This window comes from Pistacia vera, unplaced genomic scaffold (genome assembly GCF_008641045.1).
Source record: "Pistacia vera cultivar Batoury unplaced genomic scaffold, PisVer_v2 Contig28, whole genome shotgun sequence".
Classification (NCBI taxonomy): domain Eukaryota; kingdom Viridiplantae; phylum Streptophyta; class Magnoliopsida; order Sapindales; family Anacardiaceae; genus Pistacia; species Pistacia vera.
This window is the reverse complement of record NW_022196090.1, coordinates 214574-232970: the sequence shown is the minus strand read 5'-3', so window position 1 is coordinate 232970 and position 18397 is coordinate 214574.

Below are 18397 nucleotides of genomic sequence, written 5' to 3'. Positions count from 1 at the left end.
CTTTCTCTCCATTTGTTGAAGAAGTTATGATTTCTTATAGGTAGGGTTTGGTTCGGGGTGATATAAGATTAATCTTGTAATCTTTGTTTACAGTTGTCAAGTAATAAAATATTACATAATCTTTTATTGCGAATAGTATTTATTGTTGGTAATATTGGGGTAATCAGATTACCTTCCCAAGGGGTGTTAATATAAGATTACCGAGGTGATCTTAATTTTGACCCTATTTTGCCCTTAATCTTTTATCATTTCAGACACATTTGCCATCATATGTCTACCAAATAACAATTACCTAGACCCCCCACATTTGAGAATTTAGCTAAAACACACCCGCCATAAAAAAAGTTTAAAAGTTAAAAAAATACCCCTAACCACCAAAGACCATCGCTGGTCGCTAGCCACCACTGCTGGCCATCGACGAAAGTTTTCATATCGGCACAAGACCGATGGGATCTTGCTAGTTGTGTGCTGGAAAGGACATTTCTGGCCATGAATTTGTCATCCATGGCCGAAAACGATCAGATCTGGTCATTTCATAGCCAAAGATGCAGCCATGAAATGCCATAGACCTGGCCATCAAAAGGCCAGATCTTTGGTCGTGAAATGGCTGCTGTTTCACGAGTAAAGATCTGGCCATTTCACGACCAGATCTAGCCGAATTAGGTCTTACCGGACCGATTGTGTGCCATTACGGTGGCTACCGATGGTGGTGGCTGGCTACCAATGGTGGTTGGGGTGAGTGAGGTGATTTTGCTACAAATTGAAATTGTATATGGTTGGGGTGTTTTAGTAAAATTTCAAATATAGGGGGTTTAAAAGAAATAATTTAAAAAATAATAGAATAAAATATTAATAAAAATAATATTATATTATTATTTAAAAAGGAGGACAATTTAGTTGTCTACATAACATATCCACTCATTTATCCTCCCAACCAAACATATTATTATAACATACCCATCAATTTATTCCAACCGACCAAACACATTTCTCTAAAGATTCTCTAGTAATCTATCTTTCCAGTAATACAACATTCCTTAGTAATATAACATTCCCTAAACCAAATGCACCTAAAATGTTATGCCCAGCCAACTCCATCCCAATGCTTGGAAAATAGTTTTGGGTTTTGAAGCTCTATGTTTGATACATGACATTGTACCCATGTTTTATATTTTTAACTATTTTTATGTACTGAAACAGGGGGCAAATAGTTCGTTTTATTTTATCGAAGGTAGGAAGGGACGAGGATTGTTAACAGGATTGTCTAGTAAACTACAAGGATGGAATGATAGGTATTTTTTATTGGGTTGTAAAAAAGGATGGGGTGGATTACCCACTGAATGGACAAAAGCTACAATACCCCACAATGATTTTGGTAAAATAGATATGAATGAATCTAGCATCAAGATATTGGAGAATTTTATTCGTAATCAACAAACATTTGATGTTTTCGATATGTTGAAGAAATACTCGATGCTTCAATCCAAAAGAGGTATTGCAATTTTTTACATGATCAGTTTTCATTTATCTATTAACTGTTTCTCACATAGCTTTTTTTACTTTTTCTTGGTTAAAGTAGATCTTGAAAAAGCTTCCCCAAATTCAACAACTTCAATATCAACTTCTACTACCAAATTGATTGGTCCTATTTCTCCGGGACCATCTACATTCGAAATCAAAGATAAAGATGAAGATATAAAAGAGTTGCCATTGATTAGGCGAAGCAAGAGTAAAAAAGCATGTAATGAAGAAAGTGGAGTTTCAATTCCTTGCAACAGTTTAAAGACAATGTGTAAAAAAGATCTTGAAGAGCTTCCATTAGATCAGGTCAATTCTTTGATTTAAAATTGATAAATCTGGTTTAAATTTAGTTTATTGGAACAGTTTTGTAAAGGGCTTTTGATTTTTAGGCGAAAGGGTATTTGGTAATTTCACAGTGCAATTAAATTTCTGGTCGTCCTTTATTTAATTTGTTAATTAAATTAATATGAATTATATTTAAATATGTTTCGCATATATTTAAATGAATTATTTTTATTGTTAAATGTTAATATATGAAATATTTATTAATTGAATTAATTGAAATACAAATAATTAAAATTAAAATCTTAAGGGACTATTTGGATACAAGGGGTGTTTGGTTGAAGCCCAACCTATTCATGATGGAATAGGGCAAAGTGTGCACTATATAAGTGCAACACTTTTGAATTATTAATTAATTCATTCAATCATTGAAAGCAAAAATTCCAAGCCCCTTTTCTCTCCCATGCTAGATTTCTTTTGCTTGAATCAACATTTTTATTTGATTTCATCTTGGTTCTAAAGGCCGAAGAGGATCTAGCAAATCCCTCTTTAGTTCCTTAGGTCGTCTTGTCGTGTGGACTACATTAGTTCGATCTTACACTTGGGTCGGTAGTGAAACCCTTCCGAGACAAGTTGGAGGAGTCTCCAATGTGGGTCGGTATCTTAACTTTAAACTTGTTTTTCTGCAGATTCGATTATATGTAAAACTGTAATTTTTGTGCCTTGATCTTGGTTCTAAGGAATGATCTCGATAGTAAAGTATTTTGTTTTCCGTTGCCATAGATGATCGTTTACTAACATTTTTGAATTTGTCATTATTGGTTTTCCAAAATTTATGTAAATATTTTCAAAAATTAGGATCACTAAACTCACTTATATTAAACAACTTGAGTGATTTGAATTTGATATCACAATCAATATTCAATTTAACAATCATACAAAGTAGTTCACAAAAAGAAGATATTCATTGCCTTTAATAGGAACTGTATTGTAACTACAAAGAGAAATTGTTTCATCCAATTGTATATATCTACATTAACGAACAATAAAATAATGTAAGAAAAATACACCAGTAAGAATATATTATAATTGCATAAATTATAGAAACAAAGTAGTATGATATAAAAAAAGAAAATCTAACTTAAAGCATCAAACACACCATACACAGGTATAGCAGTCTAACATTTAGATAAATCGAACCCCGTTATTATTCCGATGCCCTAAGGTATGAAATTACCTTTTCAAGTAATTTTCTTTTTGAATGGAAGGGTAGGTTGAGATGTGGCCTTATAAAGTGTAAGGGTGATGTCAGAAGAGAAATGAGGGTAGAATGGTCATAAAGTTGATTGATATGGTTAAATGGCTAAACGGTAACCAAGGGTATATGGTCTTTCATACAAATCCATATGTAATAAGTATCCATAAAAGTGCATTAAGGGTAAGTTAGTCATTTACCTAATAGAATTGCTTAATGGTTAGTGTTTTAAGGAAGTCAAATGGCATTAAATGATACTTATCTTTTGTTTGTGGTGGAAATGACCAAAACGCCCTTATGAAAAATTTATGCCAAAGACCTATATCTAACTTTATTGACCAATCACATTAGAGTAACAATGAATGAATATTACAAGATTTAAGTGAGAGGAGTCGGCCTTTTACACCCAAGTGCATCATCTTCTTCTTCATCTCTCAAATCCACCATAAAAGCCACTAATCCAAGCTTTTATTCTCAAATTTTCTTAGGATTTCAAGTTGATTTTCAAAGGAGGATCACCATCCACCCTTAAGAACTTCAATTTCAGAGTTTAAGGTGAGTTTCAAAACCAGTTGTTCTGATCTTTTGTTAAGAAAATTTATAAGTGGTTATTGTATAAGTTAAAGGGTGAAACTTTGGAGCTAAGGAGGAGTGTCCTTGTGCTTTGTATACTAAGGTAGGAAAAATCTCCCTTATGACTACAATTGATAACACCTAGGGTTTGAAACTTACTTTATTTTGTTAATATGAGTATGATGCTATGTTTTGGTTATGGATTGTTTAATGGGTGTGTTGATTGGTGTATGTGTGCATGTGGAGGATATTATGCCAATTAAGAGATTTGTAGTTGGACGATGTTTTGGCACTTTTTGGTTCGGTAAAAAGGGGGTTTTTATGGCCTTTTTATACTAAGAATGATATGGCAAATAATATGAATGTGCAAATGAAGGTGACATGGTTAAAATGAATAGATTCGGATTTGGCTGTTTTAAGACTATACTGTACATGCTTCACTGAATCAGTCATAATTGAGTTATAGAGTCCGATTGAGTTGATTCTTGAAGTGCTAAAAAGTTAGAAACAGACCTAAAACTTTTGTGTTTTAGGCAAGACCAGTTCGAATTGAAGATAAGGTAAAAATTGCTTGAAAGTGATGAACTGTATGGCATCCACCTTCTTAATGGAATTCCCATTTGTTTCTATTCTAATAACCCCGAAATCTTACTACTGAAATTCCTTGTATTGTATGAGAATTGAATGAATAAGTTAAGAAGTTTAGTAGGAGAATATGTATGATTAGCATGGGATATGTTAGTCCTATGTTTGCATTCATAATGTTAATCGTATAGCTTATTTTAGTTGTCTTATGAAAAATTTATGAAATGTTAGAGAATTCCATGTTCTCTTGAGGTATAAACCAAGATCAGAGGAATGGAATTCTTATGGAAACCTTGAGTCCTTTGAGGTGACGACCAAGAACAAGGTAATGGTTAAATGAATCCGATCGGATAACAAGAACTAATGAACCATCAAGTATAAGACAAAGAAATAAGCATGCCATGTACATGATATTTCATAAGTCATTATGTTCTATGTTATTTATGTTATTATGTATGTTATGTTTATGAGAAGTCCAAAGTGTATAGTTTTTAATGAACTTGTTATGTTAAAGAATGAATGTCATATTTTGTAGGTAGGTAAGGTCCTATAGTAATAACTTGTATAATGATGTAAATGAACCTTAATAGTTTATAATGGCCATTTCCTTACTGAGCGATTAGCGCTCCCCCCATGAATATTTTAAAATGTTTTGCAGGTACGGATAGGCATGAAGTTGGGAAGGATTCCAAGGGACGCTATGAGCATGAGGGGATGCTTTAATGATGACTATTGAATGGTTTTGCTAATATTTAATGTAGTATTATGTCCATGTTTCTATAATAGAGTAATATGTTTATTATAAAGAAATCAAATTGCTATAATTTATAAAAGTGTGTATGTTCTAGTAGTATTACTATGGATTCATAATTTACTCCAAGAAAGGAAACTATATTTTTTATATTATACATGAACTTATTAGTTAAGAAAAAAAAAAATAAACACATATTCTATATATAGTTTTAAACTACAATTTATTCTTTAAATAGGATTTAAAATAAACTTCTTCCTAGGCGTGCATTTTCTAGGTTCTCATGGTCAGGATGCTTAGGAAATACCCGCTAGGAGGGGTTTTAAAATCTCTCTCTCTCTCTCTTTATATTATAATATATTATATATATATATATATATATATATATATATATTATATATATATATATAATAATAGCAATGTCTTATTTCAATACCGTCAAACATAATATCCCATATACAATAATGTATGAATCCCTTGAAATTCAAATAATATTTATATACTTTTATAAATGCCATGAATTTACGTCAGCTTTTATTTATAGGATCAGATTATCTCAATCATAGTTATTAAGAGCAATCATTAATGAAAATAAAATTTACAAAATAAATCATCAAGAATATATAGTTCGATATACCTTTATATTTTAAAATCTTTAATTTTTTTAAACAATAATGAAACCTGAAATTCATAATTATAATTGTTAATTATTAAATATTTTGTACTATTTTAAATGAATACAATAAGTTGTTTATCAGGTTAATTATGTCTAGAGTTGGACATTTTTCGCTTGATTAAATGTTACTATTTAACATGTTCATCATCTTTAAAAGAATTAGGATTAAGGGATTTTTTTCGTTGACTTTGTAATCACATTGTATTTCAACGTTTCGTATGTATCAACAAATTGAATTATAATACTTTATTGACTAAATTGTATGTTTTTTATCGACTCACATTGCTATTCAATTTGTTCTGACCGGTATTAACCAACATTGTGGGTAAGTTTCAATTTTTTCCTACTGGTTTTACTTATATTTCATTTTTGTCTAACTATGTCCATTATAGTAACCTAGCACAGTTACCTATGATAACTTTTGAATTTCGAAGATATTACATATCCCCAATGATTTTGATTTTGTGCCATGCGATGTTTTAATTTTTTATAAATTGAAGCCCCTTGGTTTTTTGTTTTTTTGAAACTTTTCTGCGGTGTGGTCTGCTCCTCCTTTCTCTCCATTTGTTGAAGAAGTTTTATTCTTATAGGTAGGGTTTGGTTCGGGGTGATATAAGATTATCTGTAATCTTTGTTTACAGTTGTCAAGTAATAAAAATTTCTAATCTTTTATTGCGATAGTATTATTGTGGTATATTGGGGTAATCATACCTTCCCAAGGGTGTTAAATAAGATTACCGAGGTGATCTTATTTGACCCTATTTGCCCTTAATCTTTTATCATTTCAGACACATTGCCTCAATTGTCTACCATAACAATTACCTAGACCCCCCACATTTGAGAATTTAGCTAAAACACACCCGCCTAAAAAAAGTTTAAGTTAAAAAATACCCCTCACCACAAAGACCTCGCTGGTCGTAGCCACCACTGCTGGCCATCGACGAAAGTTGTCATATCGCACAGACCGATGGGATCTTGCTAGTTGTGTGCTGGAAGGACGTTTCTGCCATGATTGTGATCCATGGCCGAAAACGATCAATCTGGTCATTTCATAGCCAAAGATGCAGCCATGAATGCCATAGACCTGGCCATCAAAAGCCAAGATCTTTGGTCTGAAATGGCTGCTGTTTCACACGAGTAAAAATCTGCCTTTCAAGTGTTTCAGGTGAAGTCTTGAGCCAAAGGAAGGTATAGAAAATTTCCAGACTTCGCCGCGGCGAAGAGACATGAAGAAAACCAGGTTAGCTCCTGGAAGATTTCGCCGAGGCGAAGTAATTGTAGTCGCCGCGGCGAAGAAAAGGAAGTACGTTGCTGAAAAATTGGCTAAGGCATTTCGCCGCGGCGAAGAAATTTTCTTCGCCGAGGCGAGGTAAGCCTTGTGCTCTCAGGAAGATTTCGCCCCGGCGAAGAATTTGTCTTCGCCGAGGCAAAACCTGGGAATTTTTTTTTTAGAGTTCATGAACGATGAACTTCGCTGGGGCGAAGAAGTTTCTTCGCCGCGGCAAAACCTGGGAATTTTTAGGGTTTATACATGATGAACTTCGCCGCGGCGAAGAGATTTTTTTATATATACCAACTTTTCTTCTTCTCATTTTCACGCCGCCTTGTGTTTTGAGTTGAGAGAAAATTTTCCAACTTTCAATCTTTCACTTCTATTTTGTTTTTCCAACCAAAATTATCACTCTACAACATTCCTAAACACCAAAACAACCCATTTCAACAACAAATTTCACGAAAATTTCACAAATTTTTTTGGATATATGTCCTTAGAATGGTAGAATCGTGACGAGGATATCAAGTGTTTCAAATCTTGATAGTGAGAGCCCTATGAGCAAATATGGTGGCCATTCTAGAAATGTCCGTAGCCCTAGTATTGTTCTGAAGTAAAGGCACAAACAATACGATAAAGCTATCATAGTGTTGAACAACTCTGTCGAAACGTAGTGACTAATCTCACTTGTCAAGGTTGTTTAGTGACAACCTGGTGCAACACATGGATGCTTGTTGTAGGCAAGTTCATTAGACTAGCCTACCAAAGGATTCTATATGGATGGTAACCCTAGTGTCTATGGAAGAAATCATCTAACGAATGGTGGTGCATGTGATCCTTAGACTTGAGATCATTAGAGCGCCTTGTGCATCGATTGGTGTAGTTTAACACTAGCCTAACGCAGTTCTATTCAGAGCTGTCATTACGGTAGTGACTAGCTGCATTAAGGAGTGTATCAAGACTATGGTGGATCGATAGAGGATTCATCACTCCCGAGTACAGGAGAAGTTATCTCAAGGCGCAATTCAGTAAATGGAAATGACACTAAAACTATGGCCACAGTGGGATTGAGTTGTTGCTCTATCTAGTTTATAATTCAGGTCATTGGTCCAGTAACTGAATACATAATATCGAGAGTAACCGAGGTTGACACCATTTCTATGCCTCGGTCTCATCGAGATAACGAATGATGAAAGGATTAGATTGTACTGTAACCATATCGTTGACAGGTAGCTGCTTCGCTGAATCAGAATCTATCAGGTGGCCATGATGCCTTGCTAGGGGCCAATTTTGGTCTATGTGTAGTGAGACAATTAATTAGTGTTAATCGTGATACTACACATGCACGTATGATAAGGAGCCTATGGGTCACACACATAGAAGATAATTTAAGAACAGTTTGTAAGAAGGGCTTTTTGATTTTTAGGCGAAAGGGTATTTGGTAATTTCCAGTGCATTAAATTTGCTGAGGTCGTAGCCTTATTTAATTTGTTAATTAAATTAAATAATGAATTATATTTAAATATGTGTTCGCATATATTTTAAATGAATTATTTTATTGTTAAATGTTAATATATGAAATATTATTAATTGAATTTAATTGAAATAACATAATAATTAAAATTAAAATATCTTAAGGGACTATTGGATACAGGGGTGTTTGGGTTGAAGCCCAAACTATCCATGATGGAATAGGGCAAAGTGTGCACTATATAAGTGCAACACTTTGTGAATATTTTAATTAATTCATTCAATCATTGAAAGCAAAATTCCAGCCCCTTTCTTCTCTCCCATGAGATTTCTTTGCTTGAATCAAACATTTTTATTTGATTTCATCTTGGTTCTTAAAGGGCGAAGAGGATCTAGCAAACCCTCCTTTAGTTCCTTGAGGTCGTCTTCGTGTGGACTACATTAGTTCGATCTTACACTTGGGTCGGTAGTGAAACCCATTCCGAGACAAGTTGGAGGAGTCTTCAAATGTGGGTACGGTATTTCTTAACTTTAAACTGGTTTTTCTGCAGATTCGATATAATGTAAAACTGTAATTTTTGTGCCTGATCTATGGTTCTAAGGAATGATCTCGAATGTAAAGTATTTTGTTTTCCGTGCCATAGATGATCGTTTACTAACATTTTGAATTTGTCATTTATTGGTTTTCAAGAATTTATGTAAATATTTTCAAAAAATTAGGATCACTAAAAAATCACTTATATTAAACACCTGAGTGATTTGATTTGATATCACAATCAATATTCAATTTAACAATCATACAAAGTAGTTCACAAAAAGAAGATATCATTGCCTTTAATAGGAATTATTGTAACTACAAAGAGAAATTGTTCATCCAATTGTATAATCTAATTAACGAACAATAAAATAAAGATGTAAGAAAAATACACCAGTAAGAAAATATAGTATTATTAGCATAAATTATTTAAGAAACAAAGTAGTATGATATAAACAAAAAGAAAATCTAAACTTAAAGAGATCAAACACACCATAACACGGTAATAGCAAGTCTAACATTTAGATAAATCTGTAAACCCCGTATTATTCCGATCGCCTAAGGTATGAAATTACTTTTCAAGTAATTTTCTTTTTGAATGGAAGGGTAAAAGGTTTGAGAGATGTGGCCATATAAAGTGTAAGGGGTGATGTCATGAAGAGAAGAGGGTAGAATGGTCATAAAGTTGATGATATGGTAAATGGCTGAACAGGTAACCAAGGGTATATGGTTTTTCATACAAATCCATATGTAATAAGTATCCATAAAAGTGCATTAAGGGTAAGAGTCATTTACCTAATAGAATTGCTTAATGGTTAAGTGTTTTAAGAAGTAAATGGCATTAAATGAGTACTTATCTTTATGTTGTGGGTGGAAATGACCAAAACGCCCTTATATGAAAAATTTATGCCAAAAGACTTTATATTAACTTTTATTGACCAATCACATTAGAGTAACAATTGAATGAATATTACAAGATTTAAGTGAGAGGAGTCGGCCTTTTACACCCAAGTGCATCATCTTCTTCTTCATCTCTCAAATCCACCAAAAGCCACTAATCCAGCTTTTATTCTCAAATTTTCTTAGGATTTCAAGGTGATTTTCAAAGGAGTTCCCATCCACCCTTAAAGAACTTCAATTCAGAGTTTAAGGTGGGTTTCAAAACCTAGTGTTCTGATCTTTTGTTAAAAGAGAAATTTATAAGTGGTTATGTGATAAGGTATAAAGGGTGAAACTTTGGAGCTAAGGAGGAGTGTCCTTGTGCTTTGTATACTAAGGTAAGGAAAAAATTCCTTATGACTACAATTGATAACACCTAGGGTTATGAAACTTACATTATTTATGTTAATATGGAGTATGATGCTATGTTTTGGTTATGGATGTTTAAATATGGGTGTGTTGAGTGGTTGTATGTGTGCATGTGGAGGATGATTATGCCAATTAAGAGATTTGTAGTTGGACGATGTTTTGGCCATTTTTGGTCGGTTAAAAAGGGAGGTTTTTATGGCCTTTTATACTAAGAATGATATGGCAAATAATATGAATGTGCAAATGAAGGTGACCTGGTTAAAATGAATGAATTCGGTTTGGCTGTTTAAGACTATACTGTACAAGCTTCACTGAATCAGTCATAATTGACGTTATAGAAGTCCGATTGAGTTGATTCTTGAAGTGCTAAAAAGTTAGAGAAACAGACCTAAAACTTTGGTTTTAGGCAGAACCAGTTCGAATTGGAAAGATAAGGTAAAAATTGCTTGAAAGTGATGAACTGTATGGCATCCACCTCTTAATGGGAATTCCCATTTGTTTCTAATTCTAATAAACCCCTGAATAATCTTACTACTGAAATTCCTTGTATTGTATGAGAAATGAATGAATAAGTTAAGAAGTTTAGTAGGAGAATATAGTATGATTGAGCATGGGAATGTTAGTCCATATGGTTGCATTCATAATGGTAATGCATATAGCTTATTTAGTTGTCTTATGAAAAATTTATGAAATGTTAAAGAAGAAATCCATGTGTTTCTTGAGGTATAAACCAAGATCAGAGGAATGATTCTTATGGAAACCATTGAGTCCTTTGAGGGACGACCAAGAACAAGGTAATGGTTTAAATAATCCGATCGGATAACAAAGACTAATGAAACCATCAAGTATAAAGACAAAAGAAAAAAGCATGCCATGTACATGAATATTTCATAAGTCATATATGTTCTATGTTATTATGTATGATTATGTTATGAATATGTTTATGAGAAAAGTAAAGTGTATGATATGTTTTATGAACTGTTATGTTAAAGAATGAATGTCTATTTTGTAGGTAGGTAAGGTCTAAGTAAATCTGTATAATGATGTATAATGAACCTTATAGTTTATAAATGGATATTCCTTACTGAGCGATTAGCGCTCACCCATGAAATATTTTAAAATGTTTTGCAGGTACGGATTAGGCATGAAGTTGGGAGGGATTCCAAGGGACGCTATGAGCATGAGGGATGCTTTAATGATGACATTGAATGGTTTTGTAATATTTAATGTAGTAATTATGTCCATGTTTCTAATAGAGTATGTGTATGATTAAAGGAAATCAAATTGCAGTAAATTTTATAAAAGTGTGTATGTTCTAGTAAGTATTACTATGGATTTCATAATTTACTCCAAGAAAGGAAATATATTTTTTATATTATACAGAAATTATATAGTTAGAAAAAAAAAAAAATAAACACTATATCTATATTATAGTTTTAAACTACAAGTTATTCTTTAAATGGATTTAAAATAAACTTCTTTCTAGGCGTGCATTTTCTAGGTTCTCAATGGTCAAGGATGCTTAGGAAATACCCGCTAGGAGGGTTTACAAAATCTCTCTCTCTCTCTTTATATATAATATATATAATAATATATATACTGATATATATATATATATATATATATATATAATAATATATGATAGCAATGTCATTATTTCAATACCGGTCAACATAAATTCCATAACATATACATCAATGTATGAACCTTGAAATTCAAATAACTATTTATATACGTATTTATAAATGCCATGAATTTACGTCAATTTATTTATGGATCAGATAATCTCAATCATAGTTTATAAGAGCAATACCTTAATGATGAAAATTAAAATTTACAAAATAAATCATCAAGAAATAATAGTTCGATATACCTTTATATTAAAATCTTATATTTTTTTAAACATAATGAAACCATGAAATTCATAATAATTATAATTGTTAAATTATTAAATATTTTGTTATGTTTTAAATGAATACAATAAGTTGTTTATCAGGGGTAATTATGTCTAGAGTTGGACATTTTTCGCTTGATTAAAATGTACTATTTAACATGTTCATCATCTTTAAAAGCAAATTAGGGATTAAGGGTATTTTTTTCGTTGACTTTGTAATCACAATTGTATTCAACAGCTTTCGTATGTATCAACAAATTGAATTATAATACTTTATTGACTAAATTGATTGTTTTTTTATCGACTCACATTGTATTCAATTTGTTCTGACCGGTATTAACCAACAATTGTGGGTAAGTTCAATTTTTCCTACTGGATTTACATTAAATTTCATTTTTTGTCTAAACTATGTCCATTATAGTAATCTAGCACAGTTACCTATGATAATCTTTTGAATTTTCGAAGATATTACAATATCCCCAATGATTTTGATTTTGTTGCCATGCGAGTTTTAATTTTTTATAAATTTGAAGCCGTCACTTGGGTTTTTTATGTTTTTTTGAAACTTTTCTTGCGGTGTGGTCTTGCTCTCCTCTCCCATTTGTTGAAGAGTTATGATTTTATAGGTAGGGTTTGGTTCGGGGTGATATAAGATTAATCTTGTAATCTTTGTTTACAGTTGTCAAGTAATAAATATACTAATCTTTTATTGCGAATAGTATTTATTGTTGGTATATTGGGGTAATCAGATTACCTTCCCAAGGGTTTTAATATAAGATTACCGAGGTGATCTTAATTTGACCCTATTTTGCCTTAATCTTTTATCATTTCAGGCACATTTGCTCATATGTTACCAAATAACAATTACCTAGACCCCCCACATTTGAGAATTTAGCTAAAAACAACCCGCATAAAAAAAGTTTTAAAGTTAAAAAAATACCCTAACCACCAAGACCATCGCTGGTCGCTAGCCACCACTGCTGGCCATCGACGAAAGTTTCATATCGGCACCAGACCGATGGGATCTTGCTAGTGTGTGCTGGAAAGGACGTTTCTGGCCATGGATTGTGATCCATGGCCGAAAACGATCAGATCTGGTCATTCACTAGCCAAAGATGCAGCCATGAAATGCATAGACCTGGCCATCAAAAGGCAGATCTTTGGTCGTGAAATGGCTGCTGTTTCACGAGTAAAATCTAGCCATTTCACGACCAGATCTAGCCGAATTAGGTCTTACGGACCGATTGTGTGCCATTACGGTGGCTGCTACGATGGTGGTGGCTGGCTACCAATGGTGGTTGGGGTGAGTGAGGTGATTTTGCTCAAATTGAAATTGTATATGGTTGGGGTGTTTTAGCAAATTTCAAATATAGGGGGTTTAAAAAGAAATATTTAAAAAATAATAGAATAAAATATTTATAAAAAAAATTTAATATTATTTAAAAAGGAGGACAATTTAGTTGTCTACATACATATCCACTCATTATACTCCAAAAAACATATATTATAAAATACCATCAATTTATCCAACCGACCAAACACATTTCTCTAAAGATTCTTAGTAATCTATCTTTCCAGTAATACAACATTCCTTAGTAATATAACATTCCCTAAACCAAATGCACCTAAAATGTTATGCCCAGCAACTCCCTCCCATGCTTGGAAATAGTTTTGGGTTTTGAAGCTCTGTGTGATACATGACATTGTACCCATGTTTTATATTTTTTAACTATTTTTATGTACTGAAAAAGGGGCAAATAGTTCGTTTTATTTATCGAAGGTAGGAAGGGACGAGGATTGTTAACAGGATTGTCTAGTAACACTAGGATGGAATGAAGGTATTTTTATTGGTTGTAAAAAAGGATGGGTGGATTACCCACTGAATGGACAAAAGCTACAATACCCCACAATGATTTGTGTAAAATAGATATGAATGAATCTAGCATCAAGATATTGGAGAATTTATCATAATCAACAAACATTTGATGTTTTCGATATGTTGAGAAATACTCGAGCTTCAATCCAAAGAGGTTGCAATTTTTTACATGATCAGTTTTTCATTATCTATTAACTGTTTCTCACATAGCTTTTTTACTTTTTGGTTAAAGTAGATCTTGAAAAAGCTTCCCCAAATTCAACAACTTCATATCAACTTTTACCAAATTGATGGTCCTATTTCTCCGGAACCATCTACATTCGAATCAAAGATAAGATGAAGATATAAAAGAGTTGCCATTGATTAGGCGAAGCAAGAGTAAAAAAGCATGTAATGAAGAAAGTGGAGTTTCAAATCCTTGCAACAGTTTAAAGACAATGGTAAAAAAGATCTTGAAGAGCTTCCATTAGATCAGGTCAATTCTTTGATTAAAATTGATAAATCTGGTTTAAATTAGTTTATTCAAAAAATTTATATTATTTTGTGTGTTGACATGTTTTCCAGATAGGGATTTCTAGCTTATTTGGAAATCAAGAGGCGATGGTTGCTCTTTGATAAGTTCATTGCAAATTTGAAACAAACAAAAAAAGATTTGGTGTCATAGGGAAAAAAAAATTACAATGGAAAAGATGATTTAGAAAACCAGTTGGCAGAAGTAGTGAATGAGTAAAAGCTAATAAGGAGAATATTAGGTATTGAACAATCATGTTCAGATGCGAAGTTAGAAAATGATGTTCTTGACAAAAAGGAGAAAGAATTGTTGGATTCCAATAGCAAGCAAAATCTACCCTATTGTATGGAAAGGAAAGAGATAAAGCTTTTAATGTTGTCTACGCGTTCTTGAATACTTGAGAAGCTGTTGTATAGCATCGTATCTAATAAGACTTTACAAACTAATTTTCATAATTTTTTGTTGTCAATGTTAATATATTAGATGTGTTGAAAAATGTTCCAAATATATTATTACCAAATTGTGTATGGAGTTATTTTAACTGCTACATTTGATTAATGACTGGTTCACTCTAAGAACATTAATTTAGGTTGTATCAGAATAGAAATACTGTTATTGCATATTGCAAACAATTGTTTAACCACACAAAATAATTTCAAAGAGTAATGAAAAAAAAAAAAACAATTTATATGAGAACAGAGATATATTAATATAATTTTAATATCAAAATACATGTGTACATGTGCTTATATTATCAAGGGTGCAACCGATGGTGTAGGTCCAGATTCTATACTCATCCAACCAGAAGTTTCCGATTCTTCTTTTTTGAGATTGACCAAATACTCCCATGTATTAAGATTAGCAACAATAAGCATAACATCGTCCACAATATCAAACAAGGCATGAATCATATCGTCTCATTTTTGTCTTGTACATTTAGATTTTTTAAGTTGTTGCGAACATTGGATAGTATTTCTTTGAACTCCATTGTCTGTCACCCATTGCTGCATCAACAGGTTAAAAAAAACAAGAATTTCAATAATATTTAAATGTGATTAAATACAAATTCCATTATATATATATATATATATATATATAATATAATAGGATAATATAAAGTTGAATACCTAACAATAAGTCAAAAATGACAGAGAATTTATTATATTTTTTATTTAGTTTTATATTACACAAAATTTGTATTACCTCCTCTCTTGACGCTTTCCCTTTCCAAGTTGCTTTTCATTTGCAGAAAGAAAGTGTCCTTTGCTTGAGATCTGAAACAACAACAATGGTAGAATTCACGACGTCAATTAGCGATGCATGGCTTCTCTGGCTTTGTTCTCGTAGTATTTATATCGAACACTATGGTCGATGTCGTTCCAATCTATTTCAATTCTGCTTTCCTTTAGCCATTGTTGAACCAATTAAAGGTAAGAGTGATAATGAAGTCTACAAACGTATGAAAGTTATATGAATACAAGTTGGGATTGATACCTGTAGACTATAGTTTGTAGAACAACTTAAATAAGAAGAGAAAACGACACATGGAAATCAAATAGACATGTCCTATAAATGAATACAACGATTGAGAACCCCAAATATCGAAAAACCAACTGAGGTGATAGTATTGGCTCGAAACGTTGCATTGGTTTAAACATGATTACATCTAGAAAACCAACAGAGAAATACTAATAATAAGTAATATTGATAAAAAAAAAAAAAAAAAAAAAAAAAAAACTGTTTCAAATAATTTCAAAGGAAACAATAATATATATTTTGTTAAATTCATAATAGTAAAGAAACAATGGTAATAACTGGATTGATCAATCAATTGTTTCATACAGCAATTACAATTTGATATTAGCATAACAATTTGCTCAAGAATATTGTATTATGATTAAGTATTAATCCAATTGATAGACCGATGTAAGAATGTTATAGTCCAGTGAACAATATAATGTTTATAAACATTACCAAACTTAATTAATATGAAACTGTATGTTAAAGTAATATTTTATTTTAATTTGGTTGATGGTTTTATATTAATTAGGTAAATAATGTATTAAATTACTAATGACATTTTAATTTTTCATTCAATTTATGTTTCGCTAGGTGACTTATTTCAATTAAAAATATTCCACCTTATTTTTCCAATATCTAACAATAATGTTGTTCGGGTTATTCCTAAAAGTTTAATATTATTTTAATTAAAAAGTACACCTACTATTTCAAAAACATTGGTCCAACCAGTTTTCTATAGTCATCGGATTAACAGTCATTTATGTTTCATTAATATATTCATTTATCTATTACTCATCCATTTAATGCATTTTCTATTTCTTTAAGTTTTGTTCACTCTCATTTTTTGTCGAACACACTGTTAGTATAATCGTTTCGGTTTTCTCTTATGTCGGTGCCGATTTTTTTCGAAGAGGCTTGGAGCTTTCATGTCAACATCATCTACATTGTCGATTCAGTTATTGTATATCTCATCCCACTTTTTAATACCGTTTTTTCTTTTTGGTAGCAGTTTCATCTGTTTGTTTATGTAATTTATTGTTGAAATCTGTTTAATGTTATAGTAAACAGTCGTACTTGATGGAGATTCCTATGAATCGAAGTTATATCTATGCAATTATAAGGCCTATCAAAAAAAATTGGTTCAAGCGTTATAAAAAATGAAAACCTAGTTTCATAATTCTTTTTTCTATTCATAAGAAATTAGTACTTGGAGGATCACAAAAAGGGAAGAAACAAAAACAAAAACAAAAAATTGTTACATTTAGTTTTAAAGGGGAATTTGTTGTTTGACAATTTACATGTTTGAGATAACGATTTTTTTGTTTTTTTTGTTTTTTCAACTATTTGTTTTTCTTCTTAATATATTTTAGTTTCATGTTTGTTCTGCTTTATTATGTAATCTTGGTAGAATGAAAAAATGAATCAATCGTCGAAGATGGTACAATCACAATCTAAAGTCAAAGAAAATGGAAGGAATCTATCTTCAAAAATTAAACAATAGCAAGGTGCTAGGGGTCCTGGTAGGCGCTTTGTAAGACTTCAAGGAATAGTTGTGGATAGTCACAAAGACGTTTAGCGTCTGATAGATTCAGTTGTTTACACTAACGACTATGATGACGAATTACAATTATCTCAACAGATGGATCAGGTTCAACCAAGTAACACAATTAAAAAATTGAAAGGAAAAGTTGACTACCTAATACAACTAATAAAAAATCAGCAAACCAAATACAGAGATTTGTACTTCGAATCCCAAAAAAAGGTATGGAGAGAGCGATAGAATATCATTCGCTTTTTTGGATTACTTCAAATGTTATATCTATTTAAGTACTGTTAATTATTTTAATAATTTTGTTTTCACTCAAACACAGGTTGAAACCTTAACAGAAGAAAATCTTTAGTTGGCTTTGAAGCTAGAAAATGCTTCTGGGAAACTTGAAGTTGTATAACTTCTACACATTATTAATCAGATATGCTACTGTATCACTTTTATAATTTTAAAATGTTTTTATAGGAAAATAATATGTCTTACTACAAACTATATTTTATATATGAAAATATGAAATTGGTGAAATGAATTGGAACACATGAGAAGATTGGAGATTATTTTGATCTAAATATTATATATTTGAATGAAGAACCAATTTGTATACTGATAAAAAATTATTCTGGCATTATTAAAAGTTTGGTACTCAGAAAAATTTTGTTTATTTTGTTCGCTTGCAGATAGAGAAATACACTGGATTATATTTGGAATTGATGAACAAACAGAAGGACACGATCTTGCCAGCAAATTCAACAAAAGTTTAAGATACAGTCAATGTATCCTCTCAACCAACACATGAGCAACAACCTTGTCGCAGAGGTAT